Source organism: Acinonyx jubatus, chromosome D4 (genome assembly GCF_027475565.1).
Source record: "Acinonyx jubatus isolate Ajub_Pintada_27869175 chromosome D4, VMU_Ajub_asm_v1.0, whole genome shotgun sequence".
NCBI lineage: Eukaryota > Metazoa > Chordata > Mammalia > Carnivora > Felidae > Acinonyx > Acinonyx jubatus.
In genome coordinates, this window is record NC_069391.1 from 87,208,355 (window position 1) to 87,226,992 (window position 18,638).

General features: G+C 39.1%; 1 non-coding gene across 1 annotated transcript; it reads right to left on the reverse strand.

Annotated features, from left to right (window-relative positions):
- Nucleotides 1–452: 452 nt before the first annotated feature.
- On the reverse strand, nucleotides 453–559 carry LOC113594296 (U6 spliceosomal RNA). Its single transcript, XR_003414659.1, has one exon. It is a non-coding gene; the product is annotated as a U6 spliceosomal RNA (small nuclear RNA).
- Nucleotides 560–18,638: the final 18,079 nt, after the last annotated feature.

Genomic DNA, 18,638 nt, shown 5'->3' on the forward strand with positions numbered 1-18,638 from the left:
TTATTATCTCTTTACCTACTTAAGGACATCTTGGTCGCTTCCAAATGTTGGCAACTATGAATAAACCTCCTATAAGTGTCTGTTGACAGGTTTTTGTGTGGAGGAGCTATTTTCAACTCTAGGTAAAGAGCAAGGAACACAATTTATCAGATGGTAGGAATATGTTTAGTTTTCTAATAAAATCACAAACTGTCTTCCAAAGTGGTTGTACCATTTTTCATTGCCACCAGCAGTGAGTGGAGATTACCGTTACTCCACATCCTTCCCAGCATTTGGTGTTGTCAGCGTTTGGGATTCTGACCATTCTAATAGGTGTGTAGGGGTTTCTCACTGTTGCTTTAAATTTCCCTGATAATATATGATGCAAAGCAGCTTTCCATGTACTTATTTACCATCTGTATTATCTTTTCGCTGAGGTGTCTGTGAAGGTTTTTTGCCATTTTTTTGTTTATTTATTTATGGAATGCTTCATGAATGTGTGTGTCATCCTTGCACAGGGGCCATGCTAATCTTCTCTGTGTCGTTCCGATTTTAGTATATGTGCTGCCGAAGTGAGCACCATTTTTTGCCATTTTCAATTTTATTTTATTTATTTTGAGAGAGAGAGAGAGAGAGAGAGAGAGAGAGAGAGAGAGAGAGAGAATCCCAAGCAGACTCTGTGCTGTCAGCATGAAGTCTAATATAGGGCTCTATCTCACAAACTGTGAGATCATGACCTGAACTGAAATTGAGTCAGATGCTTAACTGACTGAGATACCCAGGTGCCCCAAGATTTTTTGCCATTTTAAATTGAGTTTTCTTACTGAGTTTTAGAGTTCTTTATATATTTTATACAACAGTCCTTTAACAGATAAGTCTTTTGCAAATATTTTCTCCCAGTCTGTGGTTTGTCTCCTCATTCCCTTTGCATTGTTTTAGCAGAACAAAAAGTTTTAATGAAGTCCAGAAAATTAATTCTTTTGTGAACTGTGCCTTTGTTGTTTTATTTAACAGGTCATTGCCAAACCCAATGTCATAGAAGTTTCTCCTATTTTTTTAGAAGATTTATAGATTTGCATTTTATATTTAGATTTGTGACCTATTTTGAGTTAATTTGTGTGAAAGGTGTAAGGTCTAGATTAATTTCTTGCATGTAGATGTTTAGTTCTAGCATTGGTGGAGAAACTGTCTTCTCCAATGTGCTGCCTTTGCTCCTATGTCAAGTATCACTTGACTGTATTTTTGTGGGTCTTTATACTGTTGTGGGTTCTCTATAGTGTTCCACTGATCTATCTGTCTATTCTTTCTCCAATACAACACTGATTATTATACCTTTATATTTAATTCTTGAAGTTGGGTACTATCAGTTGTTTGACTTTGTTCTTCTGTCTCAATATTGTATTGGTTATCCAGGGTCTTTTGCTTCTCTAAGTAAACTTTTGAATCAGTTAGTTGATATCCACAAAAAAGATTCTGGAATTTTTGGGGCGCCTGGGTGGCGCAGTCGGTTAAGCGTCCGACTTCAGCCAGGTCACGATCTCGCGGTCCAGGAGTTCGAGCCCCGCGTCAGGCTCTGGGCTGATGGCTCAGAGCCTGGAGCCTGTTTCCGATTCTGTGTCTCCCTCTCTCTCTGCCCCTCCCTCGTTCATGCTCTGTCTCTCTCTGTCCCAAAAATAAATAAACGTTGAAAAAAAATTAAAAAAAAAAAGATTCTGGAATTTTTATTAGAATTGCATTTACTCTATAGATCAAGTTGGGGAACAGTGAAATCTTGACCATATTGGGTGCTCCTTTCCACGAACATGAAGTGTTTCATTTATTTAGTTGTTTTTTTTAGTATCTTTAATCAGAGTTTTGTAGTTTTCCTCATACAGTCTTGTACATATCTTGTTAGATTCATACCTAAGCATTTTATTTTTTGTGTGCTAATGTAAACGGTATAGTGTCTAATTTCAAATTCCACTAGCTCATTAATGGTTTAGAAGAAAGGGACTGACTTTGTATATTAACCTTGTATCCTGCAACCTTGCTATAATTAGTCCAGTTTTATTATTCTTTAAAAAATGTTTAGTCTTTATTTTTGAGAGAGAGAGAGAGACAGAGTGTGAATGGGAGAGGGGCAAGAAGAGAGGGAGACACAGAATCTGAAGCAGGCTCCAGGCTGTGAGCTGTCAGCACAGAGCCTGATGTGGGGCTCAAACTCACAAACTGTGAAATCATGACCTGAGCCAAAGTCGGACGCCCAACTGACTGAACCACCCAGGTGCTCCATAGTCCAGTTTAATTTTAGATTTTCTCTATACACAATCATATCATTTTTGAAAAAAAGACCATCTTATTTCTTCTTTCCTTATATGGATACACTTTATTTCTTTTCTTAATCTATTAGCTAGTACTTCCAGTATGGTGTTGAAAAGCAGTGGTGAAAGAGAACATACTCGCACTATTCCTAATCTTAGTGGGAAAAGTCCGAGTTTCTCACCACTAAGAATGTTAGCTGTTGGTTTTTGTAGATACTCTTGTATCAAGTTTAGGAGCTTCCCCTCAAGTTTACTTAGAGTTTCTGTATTTTGTCAAATGCTTTTCTACAAATATTGATAGAGTCATGTGATTCTTCTTATTTGGCCTGTTAATGTGAGGGGGTACATTAACTGATCTCCAAATGCTGAGTCAGACTTGCACACCTAGAAAAATCCCATTTGGTGGTCGTATACTATTTTTTTTCTATGTGGTTGCTCAATTTGGCTTGCTGATATTTTGTTTAAGGTTTTTCCTCTATGCTCGTGAAAGATTTTATCTGTAGTTTTCTTTTCTTGTAATGTCTTTGTTTTTGGTATCAGAAGTATGCTGGCAGGGCTCTTGGGTGGCTCAGTCGGTTAAGCATCTGACTCTTGGCTTCAGCTCAGGTCATGATCTCATGGTTTGTGAGTTCAAGTCCCACATTGGGCTCTGCACTGACAGTGCAAAGTCTGCTTGGGATTCTGTCTCTCTCTCTCTCTCTCTCTCTCTCTCTGCCCCTCCCCTGCTTACTCTCTCTCTCTCTCTCAAAATAAACAAAAATAAACTTTAAAAAAAAGTATGCTAGCCCTATAAAATGAGTTAGAAAGTATTCCCTCTGCTTTAATCTTCTGAAAGGGATTGTAGAGAATTAGAATTACTTCTTAAGCTGTGTGTGAAGTCATTGGGGCCTGGTACTTTTTGTTTTAGAAGATTATTAATTGATTCAATTTCTGTAGTAACTATAGGTCTATTTACATGGTCTATTTCTTCTTGTGCAAGTTTTGACAGACTATGTCTTTTAAGGAATTGGTCTATTTAATCCAGGCTATCATGTTTGTGGGCACAGTATGCCTTGATTATCCTTGCAATGTACGTGGGATTTGAAGTGATATGCCCTCTTTAATTTCTAATTAATTACTAATGTATTAGTAACTTGTGTGTTCTCTTTTTTTTCTTACTTAGCTTGGCTAAAGGTTTATCAATTTTACTGATCTTTTCAAAGACAAGCTTTTTAGTGTCATTTATTTTCTTTTTTCATTTCCTGTTTTCAATTTTGTTATTTATGCTCTAATTTTTATTATTTATTTTCTTCTGTTTACTTTGAATTTAATGTTCTCTTTCTAGTTTAAGGTAAAAGTTTAAGTGATTGATATTAGATCTTTCTCAATATATGCATTCACTGCTATAAATTTTCCTCTAAACACTGCTTTCACTGCATCCCACAAATTTTGATTAGTTGTGCTTTCATTTTCATTTAGTTGAAAATAATTCTAAACTCTTCCTCAAGATTTCTTTTTTGTCTCATGTCTCATTAGAAGTGTACTTTAAATCTATAAGTGCTTTGGGAATTTCCAACCATTTTTCTCATCATTGATTTCTAGGTTAATCCATGTGGCTTGGGAACAGATACTGCACAATTAATATTCTTTTATTTCTTATGGTGTGTTTTGTGGTTGAGTATAGGCTATTAAATACTCCCGTGTGAATTTGAGACAAATGTGTAATGTGATGCTGTTGGATGAATTAGTCTATTGATAGTGCTGTTGATTTTACCGAAAATTTCAGTGATTTTCTGTGCATTTCTGAGGCAAGTGCTCAAGTTCCCAACTCTAATAGTGAGCAGACTGATGTCTTTCTTCTGGCAGTTGTACAAGTTTTCCCCTCCCATATTCTGACGTTCTGTATTTAGCTTCACACACATTAAAAACTGTTACATCCTCTTGAACAATTGACCCTTTATATCATAATACAATGGCCCTCTTTATCCCTGACAAATTTCCTTGTTCAGATGTTTGTCCTGCAAACATGGAAAACCCAAAGACCCCACCAAAAAACTGCTAGAGCTGATCAATGAATTCAGCAAAGTCACAGGATATAAAATCAATGTACAGAAATTAGTTGCATTTCTATACGCCAATAATGAAGCAACAGAAAGTCATATCAAGGAATCGATCCCATTTACAACTGCACCAAAAAACATAAAATAGCTAGGAAGAAACCTAACCAAAGAGGTAAAAGATCTGTATGCTGAAAGCTGAAGAAAGCTTATGAAAGAAATTGAGGAAGACACAAAGAAATAGAAAACCATTCTATGCTCATGGATTGGAAGAACAAATATTGTTAAAATGTCGATACTACCCAAAGCCATCTACATATTCAATGCAATCCCTATCAAAACAATACCAACATTCTTCACAGAGCTAGAACAAACACTCCTAAAACTTGTATGGAACCACAAAAGACAATGAATAGCCAAAATAGTGTTGAAAAAGGAAACCAAAGCCGGAGGCATCACAATCCTGGACTTTATCCTGTATTACAAAGCTGTAAAGATTGAGACAGAATGGTACTGGCACAAAAACAGACACATAGATCAATGGAATAGAATACAGAACCCAAAAATGGGCCCTCAGATATATGGCCAACTAATCTTCAACAAAGAAGGAAAGAATATCCAATGGAATAAAGACAGTCTCTTTAGCAAATGGTGCTGGGAGAACTGGACAGCAACATGCAGAAGAATGAACCTGGACCGTTTTCTTACACCATACACAAAGTAAATTCAAAATGGGTGAAAGAATTAAGTGTGAGACAGGAAACCATCAAACTCCTATAGGAGAAAACAGGCAGCAACCTCTTTGACCCAGGCCCCAGCAACTTCTTACTTGACACGTCTGCAAGGGCAGGGGAAATAAATGCAAAAATGAACTATTGGGATTTCATCAAGATAAAAATCTTCTGCACAGTGAAGGAAACAATCAGCAAAACTAAAAGGCAACCGACCAAATGGGAGAATATATCTGCAAATGACCTATCAGATAAAGGATAAGTATCCAAAATCTATAAAGAATTTACCAAACTCAACACCCAAACAACCAATAATCTAGTAAAGAAATGGGCAGAAGACATGAATAGACACTTTCCAAAGAAGACATCCAGATGGCCAACAGACATAAAAAGATGCTCAACATCACTCATCATCAGGGAAATACAAATCAAAACCACGATGAGATACCATCTCACACCTGTCAGAGTGGCTAAAATTAACAACTCAGGAAACAACAGATATTGGGGAAGATGTGGAGAAAGGGAAACCATTTTTTGCTGTTGGTGGGAATGCAAACTGGTGCAGCCACTCTGGAAAACACTCTGGAGGTTCCTCAAAAAATTAAAAATTTATCCAAAAGATACAGGAGTGCTGATCTAAAGGGGCACATGCACCCCAATGTTTACAGAATACAGGGTAATTCTCAGCCATTTTTATTTCAAAAATTGCTTCAGTTAATTTTCTTCTCCTTCTGATACTTCTGTTAAGTGTATGCTACCCCTTTCATAATTATCCCACATTCTTAGATATTCTGTCAGTCTTTTTTTTTTTCTCTCTGCTTTTTTAGTTTTGGAGGTTTTATGAATATATCCTGAAGTTCAGAGACTCTTTCCTCAATCATGTCCTGTTCCTAGAAAGCCCATTAAAAACACTCTTCATTTCTGTCACAGTGTTTTTGGTATGAAGCATTGCTGTTTGGTTCTTTCTTAGAATTTCTGTTGTATTGCCCATTTGTTCTTCCATGCTGCCTACTTTATCCATTAGTACCCTTAGCATATTTACCATTATTTTATATTCCTGGTCTGATAACTCTAACAACCCAACCATGTATGATTCTTGCTCTATATTTTCAAATTTTTAAAAAAAGTGTGCCTTGTACATTTTTCTGGGTAGCTGGAAGTGATGAATTGCATAAAATAAACTGCTGTTAATGGGCCTTTAGTAATTTGGTGGCAAGGCATGGAGGGAAGGAATTGTTCTATAGTCCTACGGCTAGGTCTCAAAGTCATTTTGTGAGCCTGTGCCTCTGGACGGGGACTGTGCATGTGCTTCTCTTCCCCTCTCCTTAGTGGGACAGGATGGCTAGAATGGGCTGTAGCTGGTTCTTTCTACCCACATGGAAAGCTAGAGGGGACTAGAAGTGGGTGTTTCCTTTTCTTCCCACGGAAGGCTTGAGTTCGTTGAATTTGGGTATTTCCCTTTCCCCATATCAGTTAGGCTCTGAAAAAGATCTGGTGGGTTTTAAATTTGGTTAAGTACTTTCTCCTTAGGACAGACATTTTTAAGAATGGAATGCTGCGGTGTATTTCAGTATGGTTCCTTTTGCCCTTCCCCTGCCAGAAGCGTGAGGGGACTTTTCTCCCATATTCACTATGATCACCTTGTAGAAGTGGGCAGGGCTACCCCCACCCCAACTGTGTCCCTCTGGGGCTTTTGGCTCTCAGACTTGTGCACATCGACCTTCTAGCAGTTAGTGAATTACAGTAGTTTCCCTATGCCAGCACCAGTTCCTGGCAGGTGGATGCTCTGGTAAGTTGTGAACAGCACAGGTTTTTTTATTCACTGATGTATACACAGTGCCTGGAATAGTCCTAGTGCACAGTAGGTACTCAAGAAACATTTTAGAATCAATGCATGCATGAATGAACGCACAAATTTGCTGTCAGTTACACAGAGGGTGATCAGGCAGGTTTACAAACCAGCATAACTGACCAAGAAAGGGTAGAAATTACCCCGGCCACCGCCCTGTTGTTGTTGGCTCATAAACCGGTGTCTGTCCAGGCCTGGGTGTCTCTACCTCTCACATCACCATTCCTCAGATGATGCTTGTCTCCTGTGGGCACATATCTGCCCCATCCTGATGTTATCCTAGCTGCTTGGGGCCTCAGCTCCACCATTACACCATTCTTTTGCTCCCACGTAACTTTCATTTAACTCCTTCTAGCTCAGATTAATAAGTGAGTCTATTATACAGATGTATGGGTACCTCAGGCTGAAGAAGATTATCTGAATCTCTAATGACCAGATCAGGTATGTTTAAAGTGGGGCAGTTGTTGCTCCATGAAATACCTATTGAGGAAATAATGACAAATGTAATACATGTTACAAGATTCTCTAAGGGCACAGTTTAGGGAAACCTACAAAGAAAATGAATAGATAAGTGAGCCAAATCTCAAGCCAATTACAATTAAGAAGCCCACACAGAGAAAACAAGATCGCTGCCCAGGGACTCAGTAAGTCTTCTGCCCACAGACACCATCAGCCCCAGGTCTGCAGGAAGTCAACTGGTGGAGAGGCCATGGGCTGGGACACAGGACAGCTGCACAGCATCCAGGGGGAGCAGAGATCAGGGAGAAGCGAGGCCAAGTCTGAGATGGATAAAGAAACTGCCAGTGACTCTCGCTCCCCGGCCCTGGGAACGGTGGTAGAAACAAATGTTTCCGGTGACATTAAAGTAAGGAAGGGCGGGAACTGGATGTGAGTGGAAGGACAGCGTGGCCAGACCTCCCAGCCCACTGTATTTAATGATAGCCCTCTTCTCCTCTGCCATATTTGGCCCTCTGCTTCTCGTCCTGTGAGTTGTTGTAGTCAGGACCCCTCATCTGAGGCCTTGCTGATCTGCCACTCTCACCTCATCATGCACATCAAAAACAAGACGACAGACCCAAAATGGAGTTGCTTATGCTAAGCCCCACATCACCAAAATGAGACAACTTAATTACAGTTTTGGGTGTCCCCGAAATGGAATCTTCAAGCAGCCATTATCACCTGGTCCGCTCTAGTCAGGTAATCTGCCCGACAGACCCCCGTCTTCTCCAGAAGGAAAGAAACCTGGCAATAACCAACCTACTTTTTTGCCCTTGTAGAACTTCCTTAATCCTGCTCCCTTCTGGCTATAAAAGCCTTTCCTTCTGCATAGTTCCTTAGAATGTCTATCTGCTAGATGGATGCCTCCTAATTCGAACAGGTTTGCCCTCAAATAAACTGTTAAAATTTTTAATATGCCTCAGTTTGTCTTTTAAAAGTTCTGGGGACAGAAGACAGAACTGGAGACCCCTGATGGCCCCAAGGGGCAGTAAGCAAGCAGGTATACTTCCCATCGAGCTCCTTGTGCTCACTGCTTCCTTGCTATCTCTGGAAGTTGTAGGTGACTCTGTCGTGGATCCCAGATCTGCAGTTTTTGCACCATGAGCTTTCAGGTTTTATTTCAGCCTTTAATTTCCTGGGCTGTGTGTGTGTGTGTTTTTAAGTTTATTTATTTATTTTGAGAGAGAGGGAGTGTGTGAGCAGGGGAAGGACAGAGAGTGAGAGAGAGCCCAACGTGGGACTCAGTCCCATGAACTGTGAGATCATGACCTGAGCAGAAATCAAGAGTTGGACGCTTAACCGACTGAACCACCCAGGTGCCCCACGGACTGAGCCACCAGGCACCCCTGTTGTCAACTCCTTTTTTTAAGTTTATTTTGTTTTATTTTGAGCGCGAGAGAAAAAGAGCAAGAGGGGAGGGGCACAGAGAGAGAATCCCAAGCAGGCACCCTGCTGCCAGGTGAGCCCTGATGTGGGGCTTAAACTCACCAACCACGAGATCATGACCTGAGCCAAAATGAAGGGTCAGACACTTCACCAGTTGAGTCACTCAGGGTTCTATTGTCTACTATTAATAGGAAATTGTAAACAAAGGTTTTTCTTTACCTTTTAAGTTATCTTAAAGATTCACAGCAAAGATTTGTGTCTTAGCAGAATAACTTACTTGCTTCATAAGACTTACTGTCTTTATGAGGTATTTGATTATTTAAAAAAACCCAGTCTTTGCAATATTAAGAGAGCTAGGTATTATTCACAACTAAGTAACTTTAAAAAAAATTTTTTTTTAGAGAGAGAGAGAGTGTGTGTGCGACAGGGGGAGAGGGGCAGAGGGAAAGAGAGAGAATCTTACACACTGAGTGTGGAGCCTACCATGGGGCTTGATCCCACAATCCTGGGATCATGAATTGAGCCAAAATCAAGAGTCGGGACCCTCAACTGAATGAGCCACTCCAGACACCCACAAATGTAACCTTCTGTATTTGCCTTTAACATGTTTTATTGTCACTTTGGTTCAATAGATAAAAGTATTATTTCATAATGATCTGTGATCCTCTCTGATCAAATGTTCAAGCCTCTTGACATTTTCTCAAAATCAAAATCTAAATGGAGAAATGGAGTCTTTCTGACCTCAAACCAACTGAGATTTCCCACAAAGCTGCAGTTAATCTGAAAGATTTGTCTCTCATCTTGTGAAAGAGAGATATTAAATTCTTAGGTTTATTTGGTATGCTAAATTATGTGGGAAGCATTGCCAATTAAGTGTTAATGAACCTTATTAGGCTATGCATGGATATATATTCAAATTACCAAAGTACGTATTCTGGAGGTGAAAGTTTCTAGAAATTTGTCAGTACTCTCACTGTCCAAATATTATCCTAAATCACTGCATGCCACAAAATAACATTTCCTTATCAAACAAATCCTCATCAGAAATTTAACCACAGGCATTTTCCCACCTTTGATCATGTACAGACAGTGACTGTTTTACTTGGATGCTTTTATGAAAGTGAGATTCACTGAAAAGACCCTACTAAGTGCTCTTGCTGATTGGCATCTTGGCCAAATTATAAGGTGTCGATACCTGGGTTCATCTCTCACAAGTGAAGAAGGCTCCACCTGACCTCTGGTCCTGCGTAAATGCTGGAGACCCCAAAGTCAAATCTACTAGGAAGAGAAATAGCCAACATTGGGGTAGACTACTTCCTCCTAAGAGTTTGGATCATGAATGTTCTCTTTTCCATTTTTCACTCCCTCTCAGACCACTGTTTTCCTACTTCTTATACGATGAAGATCTTTAGGATTCTTTTGTCCCCCTGTTCTCTTGCTTTGGCCAGGAAAGATGTCACTGTTCACATATCTCTCAGGCCACTACAAAAAGGGGGTAATCAGACATCCAAATGACACGGATTTGCCATGATGTTGGTGATCACGTAGTTCTGTCCAACACAAACTTCTGATTTCCAGTATCTCAGTCTCTCTCGCACAAACCTAGCCCTCTCCTTCGTCAGGGCTCCTCGATCCTGGGGGTCCATTTCCCTGTTCTGGTTAACAACCCCAATCCAGGGAACCTTGTAACTAGGCTCTGTATAGAGAAATGGACACATGGCAAGGGCTGGCAGAATAAAGTCACTTGTGCAGACTATAGACCCTTCAATTTTACTGGCCTCCATAGCTGTCACCTTTCCAGTCCCAAGCCACAAACTCAAACAGGAATTACCAGGAGGCATCATAATTCAAAATTTGCCTCCTTTGCCAGATCCCTACTCCCCTGGCTAGGGATAAGTGAAAATTATCGGGTATCTATCCTTAACTCTTTTTTTTTAATGTTTACTTATTTTTGAGAGAGAGAGAGAGCATGAACGGGGAAGGGTCAGAGAGAGAGACACAGAATCCGAAGCAGGCTCCAGGCTCCGAGCTGTCAGCACAGAGCCCGACGTGGGGCTCAAGGCCACAGACTGCGAGATCATGACCTGAGCCAAAGTTGGACACTTAACCGACTGAGCCACCCAGGTGCCCCTATCCTTAACTCTTAAAGATGTTGCAGAATCTGCTGCTAAAGCAATCACTGCCCAACAAAAGTCCCTAGGCTCTCTGGCCCAAGAGAGCCTTGTTCCGGTTAATTGGATCGCCCTTGATTACCTCTTAGTTGAGCAAGGAAGTGTTTGTGCCCTGGTCAGCATCACTTGTTGCACATGCACGGACACTTCTGGGGAAGGTGAGACTTGGCTACAGATCATTAACCAAGCCAGCTGGCTTTTGAAAGTGACTCCTGTGACAGGGTCTGTCTAGGACTCATTTGGTTCTGATTAGCTTGGGTCTTGGGGACCATGGCTCCAAAGTGCACTCCAGACATCGGGAATTCTCCTGCTTATGACACTAGCGTCCACTGCATTATCTCAAAAACTTTAAATGGATGTTTGCAGTTACTAAGCATTAAATGATCTCCCTTAGAATGTTAGAAAAGGAACAAAGATAATGACCAACTTAAATGTCTTTTATGTTTATTTACTTTTTGAGAGAGAGAGAGAGAGAGAGCGCGCGCGCGAGCGAGCATGAGTGGGGGAGGGGCAGAGGAGAGAGGGAGACACAGAATCGGAAGCAGGCTCCAGGCTCTGAGCTGTCAGCCCAGAGCCCGACACAGGGCTCGAACCCACGAACCATGAGATCATGACCTGAGCTCAAGTTGGATGGTTAACGGATGGAGCCACCCAGGCGCCCCATATAATGACCAACTTAAAAAATGTGAACCTGGTATCATGACCTGTTGAATGTCGCTAAGAAATTCACTTACGCCTTAAATTTTTTTATCACATCTCTTGGCTGGGAGTCTGAAAGGAGCGAACTGCTAAAAATAACAGGCCCCAAATGGGAGCTGCTTATAATAAGCCCCATGTCACCAAACTGAGACTTAATAACACAACATAAAGAGAGAGGCAATCTCTACGTTAAAAAAAAGTAAGTTTGAAAGGGAGTTTTTAGTTACTGACAAACTCTAGTAAAACCAGGCACTGATTTCCTGGCCTGATGTGCACATTCTGGATGGGTGAATTTGGACTCCAAAGCTGATGGCATTAAAAAAAAAAGGGGCTTAGAAAGAGCTTTCTTGTCACTTGAATTTATAATCTGATATTCTCTGCCTTAGACTCTTTTACCTTATGTGCAATCTGTGAAGTAAAGGTGGGCACCGCTTGAGATTTGGGACACCTCTGTGTGAGGCATAAACTGTGAAAACTTCGTGGATGCTGGCTGGATTCTCTCGGTCACATACACATGCTCACAGGCATGCCTTGTTCTCTGATGGGCTACATGTGACATTAAGCTGCTGACTGGCTCTGTGTTTCTGAGGCAGAGACTGAATGCATTCCTAACCTGTGATTCTGCCAAAAGTTACAAGTTGTGGTGTCTACATCACAAGAGCTCTGGCCCCTCCATACTCCAAACAGATGAGACTTTCAGACATCTCCTCGGGAGGTCTCACTGCTGTTCTGTTCAACTTTAGAGATCAGTTGCATTTTGCAGCAATGGGCTATACAACTGAACTCTACTTCCTTTACCTTTTTCTTAGTACACGTTAACACAATAAGGCAGTTTGATTATTAAATAAGCTGTCACCGGAAAGAGATCAATCTGTTAAAATAACAAACAAGTGGAGATGAGCCTCGAAAATTCCCTGAAGAGCCAAAACCCGTTGAGTCATACAGGCAAAGCTGAATTTTAGCAAGGCTAACTTGAACTGGGTCATTTCTCGATTATGCTTCTGTCAATCATAAGCAAAACTTTAACTGTTTCTCAAAATTGATAGGAGATAACCAGTACTCCTATTATTTAAGAAAATTCCAATATTATAGCCAATCACTATGAAGAATAAACAGTCATGTCCTTCCCACTGTACGAACTGCTTTCTAACAATATACCCCGAACCTCATTACACGTTTGGTCCGAGTGCTTCCAGCTCGTGAACTTTTTGGTGTGTGCACAATAACTTTTACAAGCTATCACTTCACTAATTCAGTGGTTTTACTACTGTTATTTCTGAACTTGTAACAGATCTTTTCTCCTCACTAGATAAATGATCGGGACAAAAGGGGTTGGGAAGTTGTGTTAACACATTTGGAAAAAAGTTTTGGAAATCAAAATTCTGTCCTAATTCCTAAATGTGATGTGATTTTCTTATAAAATTATATACTTAAAAAATAATAATGCTTATGTCTGTCAGGCAATACAGTACTTCCAGACCAAAGGTCTGGATGACAACAGAGAATGATTTTTAAAATGTCAGATTATTATTGCTAAATGGAAGCAATGTGGTGGTGGTGGGGGGAGGGTTTCCTTGTTCCTCTTAGGGTCCCCAGCTAGGTCTGAAAATTGATAAAGAAGATTAACAGGAGAAAACATACTAATTTATCCTAAGTTTTGCATGGCACAGGAGCCTTCATCAGGAAATGAAGACTCAAACAAACAGGGCCAGGGGTGTGTAGGTTAGGTTTGAGGAGAAGAGTGGACGGTCGTGGAGAAATGTGTCAGGTCAGGGTATGAGGGAAGTATAAAAAACTGAGAGAAACAGCAAGTTCTGTTTGTTTGAATTCTTCTCAGGTCCTCTGTTTTGAAGATAAAGATGCTCTTTTCTGCCAGGCACAGGGAGGGTGCCTCTCCTGTGAGAGTTTTTTTCCTTTTTAATAACTATTTCTGAGAGAAAGGCGGGGGAAGATCAGAGTGATGGTCCTGCTTCTGCTGTTTTCTCAAAGTTCTTCAGCTTAAAATATTCGATATGCCAAGGGGCATACTTTGGGGCAGCACATCCTGATAAATTTCGTTAACAACAAAAGATAGCAAAACACCAACAACTCAGCACCCGAGGACGCATGGGAAATGCGGGAGCACATTAGTAATCATTTTCCAGAAGAAATAATAAGGGAATTAGAATGGTATTATTACACTAGAACATTAGTAGAACACATCTACGTAACACTGAAAAGGGCTGATATGAAAGAACTGAGGAATAAAAAGGCAGAACACATATACAAAACATACACCAAAATGGTAGAGATAAATCCTACCTTATCAGGAGTTACATTAAATGCAAACGGATTAAACTCTTTAATTAAAAGGCAGAGACTGACACAATGGATTTAAAACAAAACATGATCACTTTAGACACAAAAAGGCTGAATGCAAACGGGATGGAAAAACTATGTCATGCCAACGGTAAACAAAAGAGTTGCTAAAGTGTCTACATTCATCCCACAAAACAGACTTTAGGACAAAAACTATCACTACAAGAACATTTTAAATGATGACAGGATCCAATCCATCAAAAAGATTTAACAATGATAAGCACATTTATACCCAAACACCCCAACAGCTTTAAAATACAGGAAACAAAACTGACAGAATTGAAGGAAAAACTAGGCTATTTAACAACTGCCCATTTTCAATAATGGCTGCCACAACTAGACAAAAGATGAGTAAGGAAATAGAAGATGTGAACACTATAAACCAAAATTAAACCTAACAGACATCTATGGTGCACTCCTTGAAAACAGTAGAACACACATTTCTCTCAAGTACACATGGAATAGCCTTCAAGACACATGAAAGTTCAGGCCATAAAACAGGTCTCAAACTGTTTAAAAGAATAGAAATAATCCTAGTATGTTTTCTGACCATAACTGTACAAATTTAAAATCACTAACAGAAATATATTTGGGGAATTCACAAATATGTACACATGAAACAGAAGAAATCACAAGAGAAATTAGAAAATGCTTTGAGATTAATGAGAACCAAAGTATATATCAAAACTGGGAATCAGCCTTCATCACTCTAGCTTTGTTATATAACATGGAGTCTAGAATTGTGATGCCTCCAGGTTTTCTTTTCTTTAATGTTTATTTATTTTTTGTGAGAGAGAGCCAGAGAGCGCACACACTAGTGGGGAGGGGCAGTGCAAGAGGGGGATAGAGGATACGAAGTGCAGTCTGCACTGACAGCAGAGTCAGATGCGGGGCTCAAACCAATGAACTGTGAGATGATGACCTGAGCTAAAGTCAGACACTCAACCGACTGAGCCACCCAGGTGTCCATTTTCTTAAATTTCAAATTCCAATCGGCCCTTGAATTTGGTATATAGAAAAGTGATGTCTGGATACTGAATTTATATGCTGCCACTCTGCCAAATTTGTGTATTAATTCTGAGAGTTTTTTTGCAGCTTCTTTAGAGTTTCCTACATAAACAATGTTATATATAAACAGGATACTTTATTTCACACTGAGCCACATTCTGATCAAACTTGAAAGCCAAAGCACAGAGTCAATCTTGAATGAAGCAAATGAAAAGTTACTCATCAAATGCAGGGATCCTCAGCAAGATTATCAAGAGACTTCTTGGCAGAAACATCACATTGCTGAGAGAAATCGATAGTTGTAAGCACATTGAAAAAGAAGAAAGATCTCAGATCAAGAACCTAAACTTTAACTTTAATAAGAAAAAGAAAAACAAACAAAAATTCCAATCCTAGAAGGAAGAAAACAATAATGATTATAGTCAAGATAGATAAAACAGAGATTTTAGAAAAACAATAGGAAAAAAACAAAACCACAAGTTTGCTCTTCGTAAAGATCTAGAAAATTGAAAACCTTTCTTTAGTTACAATAAATAAGAAAAAAAGATAAAATACTCAAATAGCTAAAATCAGAAATCAGAGGAAAACTGCTGCCAGTTTTACAAAAATAAAAAGGATTGTAAGAAAGCACGATGAACAATCATATGCCAACAAATTGGATAACGCACATAAAGTTAATAAATTCCCAGAAATAACCTACCAACACTAAAACACAGAGAAACAGAAAATCTTAACTGATCTAATACCAGTAAGTTCATGAAATCAGTAATCAAAAATCACCCCAGAAAGAAAACCCCAGGACCAGATGAATTAATTAGTGAATTCTATCAATTCTATCATTTGAAGATTTGATACCAATTCTTCTCAATCTTTTCCTTTTAAAAAGGTGAAGAGGGAACGATTTTTAAGTTTTTCTATGAGGCCAGCATTACTGTGATATAAACCATAGGAAAAGACGGTACAAGACAAACTATATACCATACCACTAGGAAAACTGACGTTAGAACTACTCAACAAAATACCAGCCAATAGAATTCGACAGCATATTAAAAGGATCATACACTGTAACCAAGTGAAATTGATTCCCATAATATGAGGGTAATTCAAAATATGAAAATAATCAATGTAATAAATTAATACACAATGTTAACATAATAAAATGAAAAGAAGGAATCATCTAACAATGCAGAAAAAGCATTTGACAAAATTCAATACCCCTTCAAGGGAAAAAAAACATCTAGGGAAGAATCTCAAAATAATAAAAACTATCTACGAAAAATCCACAGCTAACGTGATACTAGACATGGAGTGACTGAAACTTTTCTCACTAAGGTCAGGAATAAAACAAAGGTGGTTGCTCATGCAACAGTTACTCAACACAATATTGGAAGTCCTAGCCAGAGCAATTAGGCAAGAAAAAGAAATAAAAAACAGCCAATTTGGACAGGAAGAAGCAAAATTATCTCTGTTCAGATCATGGTCTTAAATATAGAAAACCCTTAAGATTCTACACACACACACACACACACACACACACACACACACACACACTGTTAGAACTAATAAATTCAGACAAGTTGTAGGATACAAAAATCAATAACAAAAAAAATCAGTTGTCTTTCTAAACACGAACAATGAAAAATCAGAAAATAAAATTAAAAAGAATAATTTACAATAGAGTTTAAAAGAATAAAGTGCTAAGAAATAAATTTAACTAAAGAGGTCAAAGACTTGTACACTGAAAACTATAAAACATTGCTGAAAGAAATTAAAGAAGATACAAATACAAACAACCATGTTCATGGAATGCAAGACTGAAAATTGTTAAGATCTCAATACTATCCAAAGCAGATCTACAGATTTAATGCAGTCCCTATGAAAATCCCAAAGGCAACTTTTAAAAAAGAGAAACAGAATATCCTATTACAAAGTTTGTACGGACAACAATATGGTCACCTAATCTTCGACAAAGCAGGAAAGAATATCCAATTGAAAAAAGGAAGTCTCTTCAACAAATGGTGTTGGGAAAACTGGAGAGCAACATGCAGAAGAATGACACTGAGCCACTCTCTTACATCATACACAAAGATAAATTCGAAATGGATCAAAGACCTAAATGTGAGAACACAGGTAGCAACTTCTTTGACCTTGGCCAGAGCAACTTCTTACTAGACACGTCGTCAGAGGCAAAGGAAACACAAGCAAAAATGAACTACTGGGACTTCATCAAGATAATTCTGCACACCAAAGGAAACAGTCAACAAAACTAAAAGGCAACCTATGGAATGGGAGAAGATATTTGCAAATGACATTATCTGATAAAGGGTTAGTATCCAAAATCTGTAAAGAACTTATCAAACTCAACACCCAAAAAACAAATAGCCTGATTAAGAAATGGGTAGAAGACATGAACATTTTTCCAAAGAAGATATCCAGATGGCTAACAAACACATGAAAAGATGCTCAACGTCATTCATCACCAGGCAAATACAAATCAAAACCACAATGAGATACCACCTCACACCTGTCAGAATGGCTAGAATTAACAACACAAGAAACGACGGGTGTTGGTGAGGATGCGGAAAGGTGAGGATCTTACACTGTTTCTGGGAATGCAAACTGGTGCAGCTGCTCTGGAGAACTGTACAGAGGTTCCTCAAAAAACTAAAAAAAGAACTACCCTATTATGCAGGAATTGCACCATTAGATATTTACCCAAAGGATACAAAAATACAGATTTGAAAGGGCACATGCACCCTGTTTATAGCAGCACTTACCAAAAATAGCCAAACTATGGAGAAAGCCCAAATGTCCATCAACTGATAAACAGATAAGTAAGTTGTGGCGCACACACACACACACACACACACACACTGGAATATTAGCCATAAAAAAGAATGAAATCTTGCCATTTGCAGCACTGTGGATGGAACTAGAATGTATTATGCTAAGTGAAATAAGTCAATCAGAGACAAATGCCATTTAATTTCACTTATATGTGGAATTTAAGAAACAAAATAGATGAACATAAAGGAAGGGGGAAAAAAAGAGAGAAGGAAACAAACCACAAGACACTCTCATCAATAAAGAACAAACCGTGGGTTCATGGAAGGAGGACAGTGGGGGATTGACCAGATGGGTGGTGAGTACTAAGGAGGGCACTTGTTGGGGTGAGCACTGGGTGTTGTATGTTAAGTGATGAATCACTGACTTCTACTCCTGAAACCAGTATTGCACTGTATGTTAATTAACTAAAATTAAAGTAAAAAAATTAGGGGCACCTGGGTGGCTCAGTGGGTTAAGCGTCCAACTTCAGCTCAGGTCATAATCTCGTGGTTCATGGGTTCAAGCCCTGCATCAAGCTTGGTGCCGACAGCTCAGAGCCTGGAGCCTGTTTCAGATTCTGTGTCCCCCCCTCTCTCTGCCCCTCCCCTGCTCTCTCTCAAAAATAAACAAATGTTAAAAGCAATTTTAAAAAATTAAACCCATAAAATAAAATAATTTTTATTAAAAAATAAAAAAATAAAGTTGAAAGAATTTGTATGGATCTCCTGGGACTCTCAAGATCCACAACGATTTTGAAAAAGAACAAAGCTGAAGTCTCGCACTACCTTATTTTAAAA